Below are 24,818 nucleotides of genomic sequence, written 5' to 3' on the forward strand. Positions count from 1 at the left end.
TTCTACAGAAAGTCACATTTTCTTTCACAAAATGCCAATATTAATATGCACATTAGTGGTTTTTTTTTGGTCTGGGAATAATAATGAATGAAGTGAAATAATACACACACACACACACACACACACACCTCAGAAGCACTGCTGAAAGACTGGCAATATGCTAATTCTGATTTTAGTGTTCTTATCAACCCAGCAGGTTCATTTCGATTTAAGAATGCAGTGTGAAAGTCTTTTGTTGTCCTGCTATACAAATTTTCTCTCATATGGAAAAATCAGCTTTTCATAAAGGCTTAACCAGAGGCAATATGATATTGTCTGTAAAGTGCACACAATATATCTTTGAAGCACTTGAATAATATTAGTATTATGTCTGAGTATAGGAGAAAAGATAATCTATAAAAGTAAGGATGATTCAGTTTTAAAAGCAAACCTTCACATGCTATAGGATTTCATTCAGTCTGTTGACAAAAGACTCCAGAAATAAGGATGCTTGAGGAGGAGAAAATGTAAATGTGTGAAGTATGTCTTGCTACCTCCAGCTCGTGTTCTTGAATGTTGCTGATATATTTGACTGATCAAAGCCTTTGAGATCTGGAACCAATCATCAAAAGCTGTCTAGGATTTTTACATGAACAATTTTCCTCTATGTCATTCAACCGAATAATATGATTTCTTAATTTTTTTTTCATATTGTTTTAAAAGATGAATCCACCCCCTTGCTAGAGAGATAAATGTAACTTTTGCAATTTATATTGTCCTCCTGAGACTCTATCTGATAAAACAATTTCCTTAAATGTCAAATTTCTCTCAGCTTCTATTTTTACATCAGAAGCCAACTTTGGAAAAATTGGAAAGTTTTTTTTTTCTCATATTGCATTTAAACTCACTTAAAACAGTATCTCATCACATATCAGAAAGTTGGAAATGGTAGTTAGAACTTTATTGATAGTTAGATATGTGCTGTTTTTGGAGAAGAGCTAAAGAGTACAAAGGAATCACATATATCTTGTTAAAAACTTGTTCATACACTCTGTCTTCACCCTTGTTTCCTTTGCTGTGCTAAAGTTTTCTAATTTGATGCCATCCCACTTATTAATTCTGGGTTTATTTTTTGAGTTTTAGGGATCTTGTTAAAGAGTTGGTGCCTATGTCAATATGTTTGAGGATAGAGCCTATGTTTTCTTCTAGCAGTTGCAAAGTTTCTGGTCTAATTCCTAGGACTTTGATCCACTTGGAGTTGACTTTTGTACAGGGTGACAGACATTAATCTAGTTTCATTTTTTAACATATGAATATCCAGTTTTCCCAGAACCATTTGTTAAAAAGGCTCTTTCCTCCCATATGTTTTTAGCACTTTTGACAAGAATCAGATGCCTATATCTATGTGGGTTTTTCCCTGCATCTTCTCTCTTCTATTGGTCTTCATGTCTGTGGTGATGCCAATACCATACTTTTTTTGTTACTATAGCTCTGTAGTATAACTTGAGGTTAGGTATTGTGATGCTTCTAGTGCTGATCTTATTCAGTATTGCTTGGTTTATTCTGGTTCTTTCATTCTTCAAATAATTTTTAAGACTTTTTTCTAGACTCTGAAGAATGTCATTGATATTTTGATGGAGATCGCTTTGAATCTGTATAACATTTTGGTATTATGGCATTTTGACAATATTAATTCAGCCTCTCCAAGAATATGGGAGGTCTTTTCATCTTCTAAGGTTCTCTTCAATATCTTTCATCAGTGTTCTATAGTTTTCATTGTAGAGGTCTTTTACCTTCTTAGTTAGATTTATTCCCAAGTATTTTTTTTTTCCTTAGGTTATTGAGAATGGGATAATTTTCCTGATTTCTTTCTCATCAGATAGGAAAGGTAATGATTTGTGCAAGTGGATCTTGTATCCTGCTGCTTTGCTGAATTTGTTTATCAGGTTTAGAAGTCTTCTGGAAGAGTTGTTTGGGTCTTCTAGATATATGATCATGTTATCAGCAAACAGATTATTTGACTTCTTATCTTTCTATTTGTATCCCTTTAGTTGCCTTTTATCAACTGATTGTTATGCCTAGAGTTTCAAGGACTATCTTAAATAGAAGTTTGTGAAACTAGACATATTTAACTTGTTTCTAATTTTAGAGAAAATGTTTTTAGTTTTTGTTGCACAGGATGTTGGCCTTGGGTTTTTCATATATTGCCTTTATAATGTTGAAGTACACTCCTTCTATTCCTAATTTCTCCAGTGTTTTTAACATGAATGGGTATAGGATTTTGTTGAAAGCTTTTTCAGCATCCAGACTATATAAAGAACAACAACAAAAATAAAACAAATAGTCCAATCAATAAATGTGGAAAATAACTAAAAAATTTCTCAAAAGAAGAAATACAGATTGCCAAGAGTATATGAAAAAAAATGTTCATCTTTAGCAATCAGAGAAATGGAAATCAAAACAATATCGAGATTTTTTTTTTCAAAAAAATTATTTCTCAGTTTTCGGTGGACACAACATCTTTATTTGTATGTGGTGCTGAGGATCGAACCCGGGCCGCATGCATGCCAGACGAGCACACTACTGCCTGAGCCACATCCCCAGCCCCAATATCGAGATTTTTATCCATTGTACATAGAATGTTATCAAGAATACAAAAAATACCAGATGCCAGTAAGGATTTTGGTGAAAAGGTACACACACACACACACACACACACACACACACACACACACACACATATATATTTTTTTGGAAAGTGGTATGGAGATTCTCAAATACCATGCTAAGTGAAATAAACCAATCACAAAAAACAAAGGTCAAATAGTTGGTTATTGATATGTGGAAGCTAAACTATAATAAAGTGGGGAAGGAGAGAAATTCAGTAGATTAAACAAAGGGGAATGAAGGGAAGGGAGGGGTGATAGGAATAGGAAAGAGTACAATGAATTTAACACCATTTCCACCATCGTGTACACCCACAGGAACGGGGTCCTAAATAGAGTAAGATACATTCCATGCTTGTATAATTTAATCAAAATGAATTCTACTGCCTAAAAAGAACATATATATATATATATATATATATATATATATATATATATATATATATATATATATTTTAAAGGACTAGGAATGAAACCACCACATAACTAAGCTGTCCTGGTCCTTGGTATTTATCTAAAAGAATTAAAATCAGCATACTATACTGATATAGGAACATCAGTGTTCATAACAGTGCAAATCTCAATAGCCAATTTGTGGAAGCCGTCCAGGTATCTGTCAACACATGAATGAATAAAGAAATTACAGTATGTATACACAATGGAGTTTTACTCTGCCATAAAAAAAGAAAAAATTATGGCTTTTTTGTTTTTTGGCAAATAGATGGAAGTAGAGGATATCATGCTTGGTGAGATAAGCCAGACTCAGAAAGTCAAGGGTTGAATGTTTTCTCTCATATGCAAAAGCCAGAGAAAAATAAGAGGAAAAAAGTGTGGAAATCCCATGAAAATAAAAAGAAGACCAGTGGAGTAGAGGAAGGGGATAGAGTGGGACAGAAGAGAGACAAGAAAAGGGAGAAACTATGGAATGAAACTTGCCAAATATACCACGGTGAATTTCAACTTTATGTATATCTATAAAGCATCAATTAAAAAAGAATAAATAAATAGATAAATGAAATATGACTACAAAGGAAGAAGGTATTATGTGAAGTAGATAAGAGCACAGACTTTAGACTCAAACCTTATTTTTATTCCTAGCTCTGTGATCTACCTATAATTACTATATGATTTTCAAGCAGTTATTTTACTTCCTTGAGGGTCAGTTTCCCATCTGTACATTGTAGTAATAACCAATGATTGTAAGGCACACAGTAATGTAATAGTAGACAGAAAGTGCTTAGCAAAGGTTGGATGGAAGCTCCCCATGATGACTTTTTTAAAAATTGTGAGTCCTTCCAATATGTCTTCATTTCTTTTACCATGTTTTCCTTTTTAAAATATAGCAATTTATCATCTTTTATTATTCTAAGGAATACATTTATGTATCCATAGAGTGTGTGTGAGCTATGAGCATTTGAGCATATAGGGGACGGGTCTGGCAATGTACACTGATTGGGTTGTTCAATGTAAGTGTGTCTTTCCTCTTGCTCTGCCTGTGATCCCACACAGCACCTAAGATGGGTATGACTTGCCAAGATATCAATATGCTGACCCCAAGACATCATAAAGTAAGATCCCACCTTCGAAACCCTATTTCCTGACTTATTTGGTGAAGTACATTCTATCAAATCTCCTTTGTGTGTGTCTCCCTATAAAATAAAAAGAATCTGGGTGCACATTGTCTTTCCAGCACTGCCCAGCGTGGAGCTGACCCATGGAGCTGCAGAGCAGTCCCATCCTTGATCTTAGAAACTCATGTTCCTGTACTATGTGGTTTCTTTGCTCTTTTCTTAGTTATTGATAAAGCCAGCTCCTTTGAACCCAGCTAATCTTGCTAGCCTGGCCAGCTGGTGACAAATGAATATAAATATACTAGAATCTAACTAATAATAAGAATCAGCATGTCTCTTTTTAAAAATTTTTATTTTTTTAGTTTTGATAGACACAATACCTTTATATTATTTATTTATTTTTACGTGGTGCTGAGGATCATGTATGTGAGGCAAGCGTTCTGCCACTGAGCCACAATCCCAGCACCAGCATGCCTCTTAATTCCCTGGATTAGCTCTCTTTTTTTATTATAGTTAAACTCATTGGAAAGTATTAAGAGGCAAAGAAAAATGCCTTATGCCAGTGGTTTTCTATATTGGATGCACCTGAAAATCACCTAAGGAGCTTTTTGAAAATCCAGATTCCCAGGCTGGATACTTCATCAAGAAGGGCAGAATTGGTAGGGCTGGAAATGAGGCACCAGTATTTAAAAATTTCTAGATTTCATTATGTAGATGAGTTTAAGAACCACAATCCAAACCATAGACTGCTACCATTGCTTCAACTTTCAGCTAAATTATGCTGGTCAATGAGATCCACCATTTCTAACCAGCTTCTTCTAGACTGCAGAGTGCAAGAGTGATGGTAAGAATGTAAACATGTACCCCCTTGATATTTTTGTATTACTTTTAAGAAAATGGATGGTAGCACCCACCAATACATTCAGGCTCCATAAGCTGAGAGCATGCAAACTAAATTTTAATCCATCCCAATTTTGAAATTCTTCTGTCAGTATTTCACACCTTGTTAAGTGATACACGTATTAGACTTTTCTCCAGATCTTCCCCAAGTAAGACACTAGTTCAGGACTCAAATACTATTTCATTTTCAAGTGATTTTTTCATTGAAATACTCAGAGTGGTGCTTGTTTTCCTCTATTGAAACCTGAATTCTTGAGAGTCAGGTCTTTTGTTTATTATTCTCACTCATGATGTCCAAACAATGTGACATACTTTGCATGCTGCTGGCTTTTCTTGTTTGTTTTGTTATGAAGAAGAATAAGTGTTGCATTGATTCGTTTAGCTTACAGTATTTCTATCAAACACAATGTTACTATCATTTCAATTAAATATTGCTTAAAAATTTTAATATCATATTTACTTTGCCACCAGCATTTTAGATCTATTAAGAAGGAAAATGTAATTTGCTGAAATTAATGCAGACAGTGGCAGGATTAAAACTAGAACTTAGGCATTTTGATAAAAATTTTTTTAAAAGGCTTTAATTCCAAATCTATATAAATATCATAAAAGTTTAAATGTTGAAATTTTATTGGGTTTCTATCCCTTGTTAAATGATACACATATTAGACTTTTCTTCTGATCTTACTCCAGATCTTTCTATCCCTTCAATATTATCATTACTTATCCATATCTCCATAGCAGACTCTTTCTAAAACTTAATAGCTGTCCACTAAATCAGATTTCTCCTCTTCCAGAGCATATAGATTACCTTTCTCAATTGTACCTGCAACTTTAAGTCATGTGACTGTTTTAGCCAAAAGGTCATTGAGAAGTGACAAAATATCATCTCCAGGCTTAGGCCATAATGCCTCTAATATGTAGTTTTGATTCTCTTTATCCATCTGTTGGCCAAAAGCAGAGAATACTTAGGTCCTAGAAGAGGAAGGGACCTCAACCCAAAGTAAAAAGTTCCAGGTTATGACCACTTGGAAAGCTAACTTATAAACAAGGACTATCTATCTGTTATGGGCTTCTTGAAAGAAAGAAATAAGCTGCTATTGTGTAAAACCATAAATATTTGAAGTTTTATTGGGTATAACTGCCCCCCAAAAAAAACATAGCTTATTTTTGAACAGTATATTTTATTTCAGTGGTGATTATGCTTTTTAGAATGCCTAATAGAGTTTAATGATAAGTTGCCCCTTCCCTAAGTTTTCCTTATATTACACTATTCTCTGATTTTCTACTGTTATTTCTTCCTCCTCTTCTTTCTCATCAGAGACAATTCCTGGTGCTATCCTTGGCTATGTGTTACTCTCTGTTTTGAAAGTATCTTCAACAATCAAGAATTTAAGCATTCTTTTTTTAGTAATTTTCTGCAAGATGATCACATCTAGCCAAACTGCACACCAAAAATTTATTCCCTTTGGAACTACCATTGATAATATCAATTTGGGTATTCCTTAATACATTATATACCTCTTTGGTTATAATCTACTCCCAATATTTTCCCACATCTACTTCTCAAGTGTTATTTATTCAATGGGATTTCTCTTGGTTTCTCATTGTCTTTAAAGTTTTAAAAGTTAGCTCTATTTTAATCTTAGAATTTATTTGCCTTAACTATGAGTTCCCTCCTGAATCTTATCCACATTTACAATATCAAATCTTCAGTTTTAGGATGCATGGTTTTCTCATGGTCACTGCATTTGCTCATATTTCTTCTTTCTCTTCTTCTCTTCCTGTACTTATTTTATACATAAAGATACAAATTATGTAAATTTTTTAGGTTTCAGCTTATGTTACAGTTTTTCCTTTAGTATACTTCTTCAATGTGTTTCATATTTATTATGAGTAACTCTTAGAATTCACATCATCCAGAGAGTTTTCTGAAGGCAGGAGCTCTGAGTTGTTTTGTTGGTTGTAGAAAGTCTATACACACATATAAGAAAAGCAATAATATTGGAAGCCTAATTGCTTTAGTATCTTTGCATCCTCAAATGTTTCATTAAATTCTCCAGGTTTAAATTGATTTTTATCTAACAAAATCCTGAAATATTATACTTTGTACTTAAATGATTATTAACTTGAAATCATCAAATCCTTGTTTTGTTGGAGTATATACAATTAATTAATTGGCATATATGCAATTACTTTGTATATAAATTATATTAGTTATTATAATTCTACTGATATCTTTCATAAATTATACCAAATCATATTATTTTTTCATAAATTCCCAGATTATAAATCTGGCCAGCCCCTCACCAGGGAACTCTTGCCTGCTCAGAGTGATAAACCTCCTAAGAATTTAAAGTCAGAAACAATTGGTAAAGAACAAAAGACAGAGTCAGAATTAGTTTTAAAGGTTGGAGCACCTGATAGGTTCAGCCCACACAGGAGCTGGAGCTGGACAATTAGAAAAGGGCTCCTGTGATTTATTTAAGGGGGCACATCAAAGGCAGGGATAAGGTTTTGGGGGGTGGAATCTCGCTTCATGGTTTCTTGCAGTCAGCAGTTTGATTGGCATCTTTGCAGGTCACCCCATTTCTGGTACTGTTGTGGGACCAGGCAGAGCAGAATAGAAATTCACATGTATCTGGGCAATCTCACCCTATGGGACTGCAATGGGAAATTCCCAAACACCAGATGTCTCTATTCACTAGTCAACAATGCCAATGTAGTTCACACATAGCCCATGAATGACTCTCAACAATAGAGATCTGTGGGGAATTAAATTTTACTCCTAAATTCTGGTTGTAACTTAGAAGAAGCCTTTTTGTTGATACTGGGCAAAATGGTACCCAGAAACCTCAGTCTTTGCAACTAAAACTAATGTACATGTATCCTCTTATAAGGTCACCACTAAAATAAACAGATTTCCTAATGCTTTTCTGAAGTTATGTGGTGCCAAACATCAGTTTATTTCAACCATTTATTCAGATTAAAGCATGTTTCAGGCTCACTATTTCTACATAATGTTAAGCAGAATTACTATGGCTCTGAACTTAAGGTAATAACGAAAAAATATTGGCAAGTAAATCTTGATACACATTCTTTTTGAAAATCTTGAAGAAATTGTTCAGTGAAGGAGATAATGTAGGATGGAGTTTATTTTAAAAGACATATTTGGTATTGGGGATTGAATCCAGGAGTGTTGTACTCTGAGCTATATCCCCAATCCTTTTTTAAAAAAATTTATTTTGAGCCAGGTGCAATGGTACACACCTGTAATCCCAGTGGCTCAGGAGGCTGAGACAGGAGAATCTTTAATTCAAAGCCAGCCTCAGCAAAAGCTAGGCACTAAGAAACTCAGTGAGACCCTTTCTCTAAATAAAATACAAAATAGGGCTAGGGATGTGGCTTAGTGATTGAGTGTCCTTGAGTTTAATCCCTGGTAAATTACGCACCCCCCTCCAAAAAAAAAAAACTATAAAAAACATTTTTTATTTTGAGACAGGGCCCCACTAAGTTGCAGAAGCTGGCCTTGAACTTGTGATCCTTCTTGCTCAGTCTTACAAGTTGCACCTGGGATTACAGGCATGCATCATTGAACCTGGCTGAAAGCTCCATTATTAAAGGCCTGTCCTTAGATGAAGATCAAAAAAAAAAAAAATTAAGTGACCCTTTTGTACATTGTCAATTGATAAACATTGAGAAAAAACATAATTAATAAAAGAAGTAGTTTTTAGTTAATTCAGTTTCATCCGATTTTGGTGCTATCAAAGACTTTCTAAAGGCAAGTACAATACTAGACACTAAATATACTTTTTTGTTGTTTTTCCAGTCCTTTATGATAAAATTGAATGTGGTAAATATTTCCTCCAACCACAGCCAGTGTCTAAGGTTGGTGCTGCTCATTGCCTGAGTAGTTCCTATTATATGGGACAGTAAGTAGCATGAAACACAGATGTTGTCACCTACTCTACTTTATTCACTACAATTATTTTATTATTAAGGAGACATTGACTGTGGTTGGAGGAAGTTTAACCATGTTCAAATTTATGGTGGTGGTAGGGAGAAGTGTATTTATTGTCTAGTACAGTACCTGCCTTTAGAAGGTCCTTGATGTGCACTTTCAAATGTTAATTCATTACAGAATGTGAGCAGCTTAATCACCTTAAACAAAAGGTTGCTGAAACACTATTCTTTGAATGAAACCTGTTTTTATTAGTGGATTAAAATAGGCTCTTTTAGCAACTGAGGAAACTAGAAGCAATGATTCCCATTAAGTAAATGGGCATGAATAAATTTTATTCTTTACCATCTTCTTACCTTGATATGTTTTGTTTATTTGTTTCATATTCTTTCATTAAAATGGATGCTGAAATAACAATCCTGCTTCAACTAGGGTACTAGACAAATCATAACTTGAGCCTTGTGATGGAAACTTCAGCTTGAAGTGGCACAGACACCTCAGATGGAGGTTACTACCCAGCTTATTTGAAAGGCACTACAATTCACTGACCCTGGATGTGTTTGCTGGATCCTTCATTATTTCTCTAGAGAAATAAGAAATTTGGAAACAAACTAAAAGCTTTCACATGAGAAAAAATAACTTATGAAAGTGTGACTCTGAAGCATTGCTTTAGATATCTGGCTAATTCAGAATTTCTTTTTAATTGGTGGGAAACTTCTATGCTTTATATACCAGAGTATTTGCCTTAATGTTGAAGGATGAATCTATAAATTCCAGAGCATATATCAGCCCATCTTTGGTTTTCATGATGCTTAGCAAAAAATTTTCAGAAAAAGATATGGAGAAATACAAAAAATTATAATGGGTTAAGAAGACATATTATCTTGCTCCTTAGTGTGTTTAAATTGACTCATTAATTGATTAGATGTAGCTTCCATGATAATAGCCTTGTGTGCAGAAGGTTGGATGCTGCATTTGGATTCACTTAACAAATATGAGCAAAGCACTTAGTGGGATCCCTGAGAACTAAAAAGATAAGACACAAATTGTCCTCTATGAGCTTACAGTTTTGTGGGGCTGGAAATGAAAAGGAAATGATATAAAGTTTTGTGGATAAGCCAAAAATGAGTAGGAGAGAGGAATTGAAATGTCAAGGCCCGAGTGCCTTAGTAAATATAGGACTTATTTATAAAATTTAAAGTGGTTCTGTTTTGGAGGGTATGCTGAAATACAATACAGAGTTTTATAGTTATTTGGAAAATATGAAGAATGTCTTTTACAGGCTCTTTTTTCTTTTAAAGTAATTGTGGACTCAGACAATACATAATATAAAGAATCCTACATAATCATCACCCAGGTACTCCCAGTTTTGATATCTTATAAGACTGTTATACAATATCAAAATTGGGAAGTTAACTTTGGTACACTACTGTTATCTAGAATGCAGATCTTATACAATTTTCATTCTCTTTTAAAAACCTGTGTGTGTGTGTGTGTGTGTGTGTGTGTGTCTGTATGTCTAGTGTTTGTACTTTTTAATCAGACATTAGCCAATTGGAGGTGGGCTTTAAGATTATCTGCAACAATGTACATGTAAGATTGAAATTGGCAAGATCAAATAAAAATCATTACAATAGTGCAGAACAGGAATAATGAGAACCTGGAAGAAATGATAACACAGTATCTTATGCAAGGAATGTACTTAAGGAATAGAGTTTGCTTTCTTTTACTTCTTTTTTGGCTTTCCTTTTCTTTTCTTTTTTTTCTTTTGTAGTGCTGGGAAACCCAGAGCCTTACATATGCTAAGTGCCCTACCCCTGAGCTGCATCTTCAGCCCAGAACTCATATTTTCAAATTGTGGTTTTTTTTTGAAATGTAAAATTATAGTGCCATCCCTTTTCAATTTGACAATGCATATTCACTGGCAGGAGTGAGAAGAATGATAACACAGAGTCAGAACTAGTGACATTGTCAGTGCAGCACGCTAAAAAAATATATAGCAGAAACCTCATAAAGGAGATTGGAGAAATATGACAGTGCTCAATTGGAATGAGGCAAATAGCACAGGTCAGAGAAAGATCAGGTCAAGAATCCCAGGGCATAAATCTGCAATTAGAGCGATACTGTGAGAAAAGTGAAAAGGGAAGGGTTTTCCACACTAACAGCTAGCAGACAGCTCACCATTGTCTCTACCTTAGCTCATTCATAGCTATTGAAAATTCAAAACCAAAAATCTTCTTTGTACATACAAGACTTTTTAAAGTCAAATATCCTGGTAGAAAGTCCAGAAACGTTTTCTTATTATTTTTTAGATTGGGAATAAATGCTAAGAAACGTTTTCTAAGATTGTAATTCTCTTTTATTCAACATAAAGATTGAATGACTTTATTTTCCTTATGCCTCAAAACCTCTTGCCTCAAAGGTCAACATTTGCTGGGTAGAGAAACTAGGAATTGCAGAATTTATGTATGTCATTGCATATGTAAGGCCCTGGCTGAAGGATTACAAGCAAGGTATTTAAACATTTTCTAAAGCTGATGGCCTCATCAATCATCTAATAGTCATCTAAAGGACCCCTCCAACTATAACACAATTAATTAATTCCTATATATCTTTTTTTGGTCACTGTTGATTATTCTTTTTCAGCATTTAACATGATGAGAGGCACACAGGAAATATTCATGTTTTCTCAATCATTTGGAGAATTTTAAGCACAAAAAAAATTAAGTGGTATTCACAATTTAATACAGTAAAATTAAGTAAATTGTTCAGAAAATCTTTGAAATTTTAACTGTTTTAATTTAGATGTTTAAAATTTATGTGAGTCAATCTCTTTCAAGCACAGTATTTTTATCTATATATGTAAAAGCTGAACTAAAATTGCTTCCATCTTTAAAAATCAATGGCATTAATTAGTGGAAAAATCATGAACATCTCATGTAGCAATATTTCCCACTAAATTCTTAACTCCTTCTTTTGTAAATTGCAAATGTACTTTTAATGTAATTTACAGATCAAATGCACTTAAACTTGTTTAAGCATTTAATCATGTTACCTTACACTAAATACAAATGTAATGAACTAAAAATAAGAGCTAGCATTTAGTGAGTCTAATTGGTAAGTTACCAGAATCAAAGTATCATTATTATATCCGTTTTACTTATGTGAAATCCAAGGCCATGAAAGTTCAATAACCAGCCCAAATTCATACATCTAATAAAGATACAGTCAGGATTTGAACACAGGTAGCTGGCTGGCTCCAGAGCTGCATAGTTTACCACCACTCTTTACTGTGTCCCACTTCCAGGATAGAGAAGAAGCCCGGAATAGTATTTTTTAGCTAGGCAGCAGGGCAATTATTTAACATTTTCTTGCTAAATTACAATAGCTTGAACTCTGAAACATTATGGACAAAGTCTCTAATTATGGTCCTTAGAATTTCAACCTTATACTACAAGCCCAGTTTAAACTTGAAGACAGTCTCATTATGGGTACAGACAACTCAGTAACCAGAAATAAGTATTTGCTTTAGATTATATGAAAGGAGAATCTTTTAAAGTACCCTGCTTGGTCTTTTACAATCCAAACTATTTAGTCTGTTTGCTTATTTGTTCTGAATTATTCTTCTTCTGCAATGTGAAACTGTAGCTGGCAAATTTTCCAATTAGAAATAATAAGTATCTTTTCAATGGATACAAATTTCCCAAACATTATATGCTCTCCATTTACAAAGACATATATCTCTGTTGAGTGTTTAGAGGAAAATAGTTGATGTATTTATGATTCAGCTAGGAGATATGGACCTAATTTTTATGATTATTTTTAGATATGGCCTATCTTTGCAATATAGGTATATGAAATAGATTCAATTCCATTTATGTAATTTAGTCATTATATAATTTTGTGGAAACAAGTCATTCCTCAGAAGTATGAGACATCCCATTTTTTTTAACAAAATAGTTGTTCTTGAGTTTTTCTAGCTTTCTCTTTCCTCAAATAACATTTATATTATTGAGACCATATTTTTCTTATTAATTTATGTAGCTATACAATACTTAAATTATCTTGAATTTATATTTAAGTACTTGAAATGTTCCAATTCAACAGATGGTTTAATGGTAAAATAAAAAATGTTTTAAATTTCTGAGTGAACAAAACATAAAAAGCACCATTATACTCAAGACTTTCATCTGCAGAACATTAGATGCCAAATGCCTTATACAGAAAAATAATTTGTTGGGCTCTTACTAGCTGTTACTCGAATAGTTTGAGAGACTAGTTAAATAGACTTGAACAAATTTATCTATTCTAGAACTTCTTATTTTTCCTTAACATCTAATGTATTCAATTAAATACATTCTGAACCTAATTTGATCATTACTGAACATTTCATGGGGACGAGCTTTCACAGAACCCTGAAAATGTTTAGATCAATAGTTTTCAAATGAAGCTAGACGTTAGAATCATCTGAGTTTTTGAAACGTATCTGGGCCAAGCACAATCAAATCTGAGTTTTTGGAAGATGGAGACCTACAGTAGCCAGGAAGCCAGAATGGCTTCCCAAAGGTCCATGTCCTAATTTCTGGGATCTGTGAGTATGTTAGATTGCAAATGGGAATTAAGTTAGCAGTTAGCATGATGGTTGCTTATCAGCTGACCTTAAAATAGATTATTCTGGGATTTTCAAGAGGGTCCAATGTAAATGACAAATGTCTTTTAATGTGGCAGAAGGAAGGAAGCAGGAGCTTTGGTCAGTGATTGATGTCAGTGATGCCTGTGATAAAGCCTCCATCAACCATCTCTGGCTGTGAAGGTAGAAGGGCAGAGGAGGTGGGGTAGCAGGCAAGAAATGCAGGAAAATCCAGGTGCCAGAAGAGGCAAAAAGTGCTTTCTCTCCTAGAGCTTCTGCAAAGGAACATGGTCCTGCTGGCCTCTTCACATGAATTCAGTCAGCTGCATTTTAGACTTCTGACCACCAGAATTGTGAAATAATAAATTTATGTTGTTCTGATCTATTGGGTTTGTAATAATTTGTTATATTAGAAATAGAAAATAATATAAATACAGAGTCTAAGCATCAGTTATTTTTAGGAGCTACTAGGTGATCCTAACATGTAGTCAGGTTGAGAATCTGATTTCAATGAATATAGCTGTTCCTGAAATCACCTCACAAGCTTTTTACAAACACTGGTAATATGACAGCACCACCAGCGATGTAAACCAACATACAAAATATTAACTTATTTACTTTCCATAATAATTTCATGAGGAAGGAATTGTTACCAGAAGCACAGCATTATTGAGGAAGTTGTCTACTGTTTCTTAGTTACTAAGTGGTGGGCTATAAACCGACACATGCTGGCTCTGTAACCACCATCAGGTTAACTTCAACTTTTGTGTCTATCCTGTTCAGTATTATTTAAATACCTCTATTACAGTTAATGATCATTTTCTGACTTTTGTCTTTGTAGGAAAAAGAATCCATTAGAAATGAAACATGCCAGTGCAAATAAGAACCTCAATGACAGTAAACTTAGGATTGGCTAGTTGATTTTAAAGACTAAGAATAAAAAATATAAAATCCTTCCATATTTAAAAACCTTTGAAATTTGAGGTAGTTTTTACCTTGATAAATACAGAAATATTTTGTATTATAGGGATTATTACTATATTTGAGTAGATTTAAACTCATCTTAGTAACTATGATATATCAAGAATGATTATTTTTGCTTTTTAATCCTCATTGATGGGAGAAGGTACGTATTTATAATTTTAATAGTAATATTAGTAAATAAAAATGCTGAGAGGAATCTAAGGGTTGAGTATTTGACAGGTGGGCTATGAGGTTTTGAATTAAAAATATTGTGCAACATCTATGTTATATACCATATAAAAACATGTTTGCCTATAAGACCTGTTCATTTTTTTCTTAGTCACAGGCCATTCTAAACCAACTGAAATGTCAACATACTTTGACATTTTGGTGACATATTTAGGAGTTGCACAGAGACGCCAAAACAAAGCCATAAAATCCAGTAGACGACTTACTTATAAAACATTCAGATTTTAAGAGTTAGGAAAGCAAAGATAAATAGCAAAACCAATTCCCTTATGTTCAGATACTTGTCATTTCTGTTCATCCCCATTTAAAGACTATAATCCTAGTATATGTTAAATCTTTCAAATTTCTGTCTTCTATTCCTCTGGGTGTTGTAATGAAAAGAGCACTGAAAAGACAAAACACTAGCTAGTTGTGTGACACTGAGAAAAAACCATAAAACCATAGCTGTGTCTCCTGATCTATAAAACGAGTGTTACACCAGCTTTTCTCTCTCAGGATTGTGAAACATCAAATGACAATGTATGTCAAAGTCCTTTGAAGATCACAAAATGTGAATTATTATAACATCTATATATAATGTGGATGTTACCTACCCCTGTGGGAAAAAAAATTACACCATAATTTAGTGGCTTAAAACAAGTATTTCTTCTGATCAAAGAAACCTTCAGTCAGAAATCTGAGCCTGACATAACTAAGTGATCTGCTTCAGGATTCTCTCAGGCTGCAATCTAAATTTCTGTTGTGGCTGTCACCATCTCTAGGCTCAACTTGGGGATGGGATCTGCTTCCATGCCCGCTCATGTTGTCATTGGCAGAATTCAGTTCTTCATGGGTTACTGGACTCAAAGTCACAGATTCCCACTTGCTGTTGACAGTAGGCTGTCATTGGCACATGAGCCTGTTTAATGTGGCAGCTTGCTTTATCAAAGTCTGCAAGTCAAGAAGGCAATAGAAAGAACAGAGAAAGACGGAAATCAAAGTCTTTTGTGGACTTTGGAAATGACATCCATCACTTTTGCCTTATTATATTATTAGAAACAAGTTACTAGGGTCATCCCATACTGAAGGGAAGGTGACAGCATGATGGTGTAAAGATGCAGGGGTGGACAATATTGAGGGTCATCCTCAAAGGTGCCTATTACATGGAGCATTCGCTACTCCCTAAATATGTCTTGGTCTTGGCTCACTCTAAGTGATTGATGATTTCCTTCTTTCTGTATATCTTCCCTCAAACCCAGCTCAACTTTCAAGGTACAAGTCAATTAATATCTCCTTTGGTGTACTCTCCTTTGAATCCATCAGTTAGAAGGAATCTTTCTGCTGTCTAGATTCCTAAAGTCTTTGGCACACATCTTATGAACATATCATCTCTTGCCTTTCTTGTTTTTAAATAGCCTTCAGACTTTATCCAGTTATCAGTGCCATAAAGGCAGGGATTGGGACTTTTTCCATTTTGCACTCTCCCATGGAGAAAAGGACAATAAAGGGTACACAATTGGCAATATATACATGGTTATTGAATTAATTGAAGAGAGGGAGTTCCATGCAAAGGTTAAAATTAGATATATCACAATCTGCTTTCTAAAGGGCTTCTTTGAAGCCACAAAAAAATCGATCAATAATTTCAGTTCTGAAATAGTCTTGTTTCAAGGATTTTTTTAAAAAGGATATCTGTGGTCTGTTCCTCTAATGGCTTGATTCTTTGAGAGCATGATCCTGCAGAAAATAATGGAACTATTGACTTCAATAATAAGGTCGCAGATTTTTGGCGCCTGTGTCTGAGAAGTGCATACTTTAGTTCCAAGAGTTTTTCTGTGGCTACACACTTCTAGTGATTAAAGTGTTCTAGAGCAGGCTTAATTTTAAGGCTATATTTCCCTTGAGTGTAAAGTTTTAATGAAGAATCTCTCATTTATATTAACTTATTAAAAAAGTCTCTATTATATGGGTGGTTATTTTTCAGTCTCATCTGTTTATGTGTAAATAGACTTGCACCCCAAAGACTCACTTAAACAATAGTCTGGGTATAAAGAGTATCTGGGGATCTATAAAATTATATTTGACATAGCAGAACTTGAGCCAAGTATTATACTTCTTTGGGGAATTTATTTTTATGATATTTGGTCCAACATTATTAGTATTATACCATGTCAAAAGCTAATGGAAGATTAATTCATTTCAGTTCAAAATATTTCAAAGGTTTTACTGGCCTTTACTCCAGAACATTTATATGTTTTATAATCTGTTGCAACTGGCCCCCAGGGGTTTGGGTTTAGATACAATCTACTTTTAGTTTTCTGTGCTAAACTTAATCCAAAGATGGCTTGGGGAGAGCATATTTCAGAGCAACTCACTATTAAAGTCTGTACAAATCCTTTCTCTAATGTATCCCCTTTCCCCATTTATTACATCTAGCTATTTATTCTGGGGAGGATTTCAGGAGAATATATTGAATTTGTCTTCTTCGAAGGTATTTCCCCATAGATACCGCCAGCATAGGAAACAGTCAGTGTGAGAAGTTAAATTTTTGCCAAGTAAATGGGACCTAATTCGTTTGTTCAGTGGTCTGTGTGCTCTAGAGCATTATGGGGTTTGATTCAGTGTGCCAAATGCCAAGTCCTAGGAAAAAGAAAACTTCCCTGTGATAGCTCACCACTGCATCTTATGCTTCAATGTGAGAGAGACAGGAGTTGTGAACCGATAGAAAAAATAAAATTGGGCAAAAATTTGTAAGATAGTTTATGTCAAGGTGCCATCAACAGTTTCCATCAAATCATTGGGTAAATTATCCCTTTACTCATTCAACAATTTTTGAGCATTACTGTGAGTCTATAATTGTTTTAGGCAATGAGGATAAGCAGTGAACCAAAAAAAAAAAAAGTTTCAGTTCTCATGGATCTCATAGTCAGTCTGAAAATAGATAATGAACAAATAGTCAACTAGACCTACATTATAATAGCTGGTGATTAGGACTAAGAAATTTTTGTCAAGCAACAAAATAACAGCTGGAGGTGAGGGTACGTGTTCTTATAGAGAAGATAGCAATTATACTGTGACCTGAAGAACATGGGAGCATGAGTTTGTGAGTATTTGGGTAGAGGGAATTTCTGAAGGGAATAGCAAGTACACAGAAAGTAATGTGAGGAAAGTCTGTGTGTCCAAAGAACATTGAGGGGACTAGAGGGGGATATGGGGAGAAGAAAGAAGAGGTGGGGTTAGGTATGGATCTTATTGGGATTGGTAGGCCATTGTGAGGACATTGACATGGATCTGGATAGGACAGTGAGGCATTATAGGGAGATGATTTTTATAGCAAAGAGATAATTTTTCCTATATTTGTTACTCTGCTCGCCATATGGAGAACAGACTTTCTTAAAGATGGATCTAGGGTGTTAGTGGTGTGGTGGCAATGATAGCCCTGAGGCCACAAATGGAAGGGTGAAGCTACTTTTAAAATAACAAGACTATAGGAGGCACAGATTTGGGGAAGATTAGGCAGCTCAGTTTTATATATTACAATAATGAGATAAATTAGTAAATAAAGGGGAGATGTATAATTCATAGTTGAATACATGAATCTGAAGTTATGGAGGTCCAGGCTGAAGAAATAAACATGGGTGTCCTCAGCATGTAGACAATATTAGGAATCAAAGGAGTGGTTGAGATCACCTAGGAAGCATGTGTACAAACGAGAAAGAAGTCCAAGGCCTGAGTTCTGAGACACGTAAACATTTAGAAATAAGGTGGATATAAAGGACTCCTTAAAAATAGGGGAGATAAGACAATGTATAAAAGACTTGAAAGGTTTACTGGAACCCTAATATACAGTAGGCACTGTGATAGGTACTGTGTGATTCAGTAATGAATAAAATAGTTTCTGCCCTTAAGCATTTTATAGTCTACTGGTGTTTTAATAGAGTTATTTTTATAGAGAGAGAATGCACACCCTTGGCTGAGGGAAGACAAAACTTGTATCTCTGCCTCTAACTATCAAAAATGATTCAGAGAAAAGATGACATTGGAGTTGGCAGAGAAACACAATTGAGTGTTACATGCACATGAAGAACTGAAGGGTATCCCACATGGAATAAATAGTATGTAGAGAGACGGAGACTAGACACAAAATGTGCTGTAGAAAGTGTAGAGAGGCCACAAAGCCAAAGCATAAACAGACATGGAAGGACAGTTAGAGGGCACCTGTCACCCAGAGGCCGTATAAAGACCTTAGTTATCTTCCTTGACCCTTGGGTTCCTTATTTATAAATCATGGTCCTAATATCAATACAAAAGAGAAAAAAGGAGGGGGGGAGTTTGAATGCTTATTATGTGAAGTACTTTAATAACCATGATCAGTGAATCCTCAAAATTCCATCAAATAGGTAGTATTTTCTGCATTTTTACATCTGAGAAAGGATATTCATGAAAAGGCTAAATAATTTGCCTAAAGTTTCCCTGGTAGTAAGTGGGATGGAGTGTGGGAATTGTGAAGAATGCCAAGACTAAGAACAAGGCTGCATGACTCCAAACACCAGGCAGGAAGGTGTTATGCTCTTCCTAATGCCAAGACCCAAATTAGACCTGGCAGAGAGGACCTGTAGAGAAGGTGGTGAAGTTGGTGAAGCAGGGAGAGAAGAAAAGCATTCAGGTGAGGACTGTTAGAGTACATCTTTTCTACCTTGCAAAGATTGGATATGTGCTGATTTCATTTATGGAGGCAAACTGGGAGGAACAGTGAGGGAAGGCTCAACTTCATAGATGAAACCATCTTGGATGTAGGGTGACTCATTTATATTGACTGAATCAGCAGAGCCCTTTTTCAATTAGCTGCATAACATTTGGGATTTAGATCCCTGAAAGTTTTGAAACCATAAAATAACAACATTTTAATCATGTGAACAAAAGAACTCTTCTCCTGAAATTTCAAAACTTTCAAAAATATTTGAAATAGTTTTTAAATGCAGTCCTGCCACCCCTGGAAAATACAAGCTGTATCCAGAAGTAATTCTCTTCTAGAGAAGAAGGCACAGAGATTTAAATTCTGGGCATTATTAAGAGGCAAAGAAGACCTTAAGCTGATTAAAATAATTAAATAAAAAGATAATTTAAAGTTTCTGATGCTTGAAGCTGAAAACCTTTGTACAAAGTGAAAGAAGCTCTAATGCTCTCTCCTGAGTTTTATATCTAAGTCTCTCCCTACTGAAAACCTCTGTGGATGGTCCCTGAGAAATCTCACTAACTAGGAGGTAATTAAACTCAATATCCAGAACTGATACAGGTTTTGTTCCACTTTCCTTTTTCTCCCTCTTCTGTCTTAAAGGCCAAGTCTCAATGGAAGGCATAAACACCTGGGCAATCAAACCACTGTAGTTGTTCCTTGATTCCTCCTCCATTTCTTTTGACTTCTTCATTCCCCATATCTGATCAGCTATCAAGTCGAGGAATTAGTGTTTCTAGTGCATGTTCCACTTGCCTGGTTTATACAGACCAGGAAGAACCCTTGTTCTTATTCCCCATGCAGAGTGCCTGTCACATGAAGTACTATGAGCAAGGCATGAAGGGTACTTGATGTGGGCGTGAGGATCCATGCATATATTTTTCTAATGTACTCATGAGATGCCATTATTTGAAGAGAAATGGGTCACTTGTAATCCATGCTGTTCTATAAGTTTCTCTATGGGAAGAACTTGAAGTTACTCACAAAAGAATGAAAGAAGGCTCTTGGATTCTTTCATACTTCTTGTAGGCTATACAGTGTTTTTGAGAGATGATGTGACTTATATGCAATAGTGATATATTAAAGTATTGCATGATTGATTACTATAATTATCAGTAATATTTATGATATATTTATCAGTGAGGCCAGAATTATATATTTAATTCTCTTTGCTCTGATAGAAGTAAACTGATCTTTTGAAATTTTAGGGGAAGAGAGAAAAATCTTCCATATGAGGAGGGGGAAATAGACATCCTTGGATGTCTTATCTATATGTTGTTTAGAAGGTATAAAGTATTGCTCTGCTAAGCAAATTGATTGTATGCTGAAATGGAGGGAGAGGAAGATGTTCATGTCACAAATAGTTGAAATTTCTAAGACTAGAATATTTGAGATGAGGGATTGCACCTTCTAAGACTCTGAATCAGTGAGGCATCCCAGGAGTGATAGTCTTCATAGTGAGTCTCTGAGGGGATTGTATTGAGGACCTTAATTCAGAGGACTTTAGAAAGGTTTCATGGCTTGATTTGGAATTGAGTGGAAGAATGCAGAGTAGCTACCTTCCATTAGTCCCTAAGATTTGGTTAAAGGTCAGTGATCCAATGACCAACCTGAAGGGGGCAGGGCTTCATTTTTTGAACCATGCTAGGTTAGGTATTCTTTTCTTAATAGTGGAAAACAAGATTTCAAAGTGGATATTGGCTTTGTCAGCTATGATCATTGGTAGCTAGAATCCAGTTTTGATTTGATTGAAAATAATAAAGAAATATGAGGTATCTGGCATTCTGAATGTTGTGGAGCAATTTGTACTTATTACACAAAACATTTCATAGTGATCAATAGTTCAGCTGAAATCAGATGTCTAGAAAAATAAATGGCTCATTTTAAAATGTTGATAGGATATTTAAAAACATGAGCTCTTGAGACTTTGGTAGCACTAATTTGTTTTATAGCTGGAGGAAAAGTGAATTCAAGCTTTCTGGTGCTGGAAAACAATTAACCCTGGATATTGTCCAGGCACAATACTGAACTCCTTTCAATTCTACTTCATTTGTGTACCTCCATAATTCAGTATTCTCAAAGCAATACACTGATTTTTCTCACCTTATGATCATGGTTGGAAATTCCAAGTGCTATTTCTTAAGATATCTCCAGAATGAAAATTAAGAGAGTACAAAATCAAATGACTAGTTGCCCTCTATTCTGTAAATGAAGCTATCTTTCTAGCTCAGTTATGTGTTTGTATATATGCGTATGTCTGTGTGTGTAAATTTGTACATATACATAAATGGAGATCCTACTATATGCATTCCATACTCCTTCAGTATACTGTAAAGAACATGGGGCTAGAATTTACAGAATAAGATTTTATAATTCAAGCTAAAATATTTGCCAGAAATGCATCTACCAGAAAGTCACTGAACTTCATTTCCTTATTTATGCTGTTATAGCAGTAATGCCTATCTTCCAATGAAACACCAAAAAAATTTGGAAAAGCTTTTTAAGTTCTCTAGGACTCTTCATTGTTATCTCTTTGTGCAAGATTATCTGCTGTTTTCAAAGTATAATTTTGCTTCTTTGTTCAGCATATAAAATGAGACAAAATTATCATCCTTATCAGTCCCTATAATCCTGTGATATTCCCCTAAAGCATGGACCTTTAAAATTCACAAAATAGGTTTTTCTGAGAATGATTTCTTTAGGAGGTATGCTCCTTTCAATTAAAAAAAAAAAGAAAGAAAGAAATGTGGTTAAGTTTAACCCATGGCATATGGGATCTATAATGATAATCTGGGGGAAATAAATAATGGTAAATGGAACTATTAATAAGTAAACATCTCATTTAAAATCCAGAAACCATAAAACATAGAATTGGTTCTATTGTACCCTTCATAAAGTTAGGGATCTTAAATCTACTGAATTAAACATAGCCTTAGTTTTTTACATTGTTTTTCTGAGCCAGTTGTGTGGTTTACCCATGTGGCTTGTTAAAATGTAGATGGCTAGGCCCTACCCAAGAATTTATTATTCATAATATCAAATAATAAGCACAGAAAAGGTGGAAAAATAGGTTTGTTTATTCTGCCTCACCCCTTATATAAAGTATATTAATATCCATTAGCATTAAACCCTGACAGTCTCATAAAATAAGTATTATCACCTTAAACCCACACTGGAGTGGAGTCTCAAATTCTGCATCTCTGTTTGCAGGTGATTGGTACTGCTGTTCTAAAGGCCACAGTATGAGAACTAGTAGTTGTTATTACTTTTTGAGAACAAACTACACTCTGAGAACTGAATACCAGTTTTAAATGATTTAAAATGAGATACGTAGGAAACACCTGGAAGGTTTTTGAAACACATAGATTGCAGGCCTTCTCCTCAGAGATTCTACTTCTATAGGTCTTGGCTGGGGCCAAGGCATCTCTGTGTTATAAAGGCTTTCAGTACATACTAATAAGCCAGGTTTGGAAACTACTTCTCTATACTATGGAACTTAAGTCTTATTATGTCTATACAATTTAAGTCACATAACTTTTCCTAGGAGTGCCAATTCAGAATAAATCTAACAATAAAACATTTCCTGGGTGTAAAGGAAGAGTAAAATAAATGGAGCTAGCTCTTATTTAGGAAAATATTGTTTTATTCTAGTTAGCTTAAATTGAAAACAACTTGTCATTTATATTTAATATATATTCCCTTCCAAAGGATGATGACATTGTGTGGGGTTTTTTTTTTTTACTATGTCCTTAAAAACAAGTGGAAGTCAGTAGGGTAAGATTTCACATATACATTGGCATATACATAATACTTTATAATAATTCATATGATTTTTGTTATTTGTCTTTTACAACTTATTAGGAAAAATTGTCACAGAAAATATTTTGTTTATTCTAAATTTATCAAAGTTATCTGCAAAATAGTCATCTAAGACATGAGGAATGAGACAGGTGAACTCTCACATAACATTTTGATGATGGATTGTACTCAGTTACTTGCTAAAGAGTGCCATACTTACTCATTTATCATGTGTATCCTTTGCTGTGTATACTTTTCAACATCCAACGTCCCATTTACATGAAAAGGTTATTTTATTTCATAACCAATAGTTCTGCAAATTCTACATGGCAACCTCCAGCATCAAATTTTATCTTCTTCAATACATCTTTGGGCAATAAAAATTCTAACACAGGATTAGTTGTACACATAGCAGATAATAAAAGAAAAGTCCAAGCTGGCTCTTCTACTATTTCAGTTATGTAATATGGAAATGAATAAATGTTTATTTTGGTCAATACAGCCAGCAGATGTGGCTTGAAGATAGGCTAGGGTGAGCTAAATTAAGTCAAAGATGTTTTTCCATAATTACTTTCCTAACCATCATAAAAATTTATATTGTACATTATTGAGATTAAAGGTTTTGCACAAATTGAAGACTAATCCAGGAAATCTAATGTTCCAAATAAAATGGACATATTTTTAGTTTTAGTTTTCATTTCAACCATTTAGGCAGGATGAAGTTTGAAATGATGTTTGCAATTTCTTTTAATTTTCTTTTACAAATCAAGGGTAAAAAATTTACATCACTACTCAAGATTCCATTCCTTGTAGTCCCAAGTATCTTAAGTTTGCCATATATTTGACATGAACATACATAAAATCATGTGTAATCATGGGAAGGTCTGATTTAAGAGACATTGGAAGACAATAACTGGCAAATACTGTTTTTCCATCAAATGTTTGAATCATTTTTATAGAATAAAATTATGTTAATTAAGGAATTAAACACCCCTTCAAGAGTCACACCTATCAACACATAATATCATATATGTATGGATCAAGGGTTAAGTGCTGAGGTAATTCAAAAATGTAAAGATAAATATCTTGCCATCAAAGAACCTCCCTTCTAGAAGGTAGAAGAGGGGTGTGAAAGGACAGTCAGAATGGGACAAACTATTGGGGGAAAAATTGACTGAAGTTGGTACAAGTTTTATGAGAAAATAATTCTGAAGACAATGGTTAAACGTGGCCAAAAGAAATGAGAAAATTATGCATCCAAAGAAGGGACTCATGAGAGAACATTGTGCAGTTAATAACAGCAGATTGTTCTTTAAGGGGGAAAATTGTGGGTGACAAGTTGGACAGTGGTTAGAAAGGGATCAGACTACAAAGGTCCTGACCTCAC

This window comes from Ictidomys tridecemlineatus, chromosome 2 (assembly GCF_052094955.1).
Source record: "Ictidomys tridecemlineatus isolate mIctTri1 chromosome 2, mIctTri1.hap1, whole genome shotgun sequence".
NCBI classification, from domain to species: Eukaryota; Metazoa; Chordata; class Mammalia; order Rodentia; family Sciuridae; genus Ictidomys; species Ictidomys tridecemlineatus.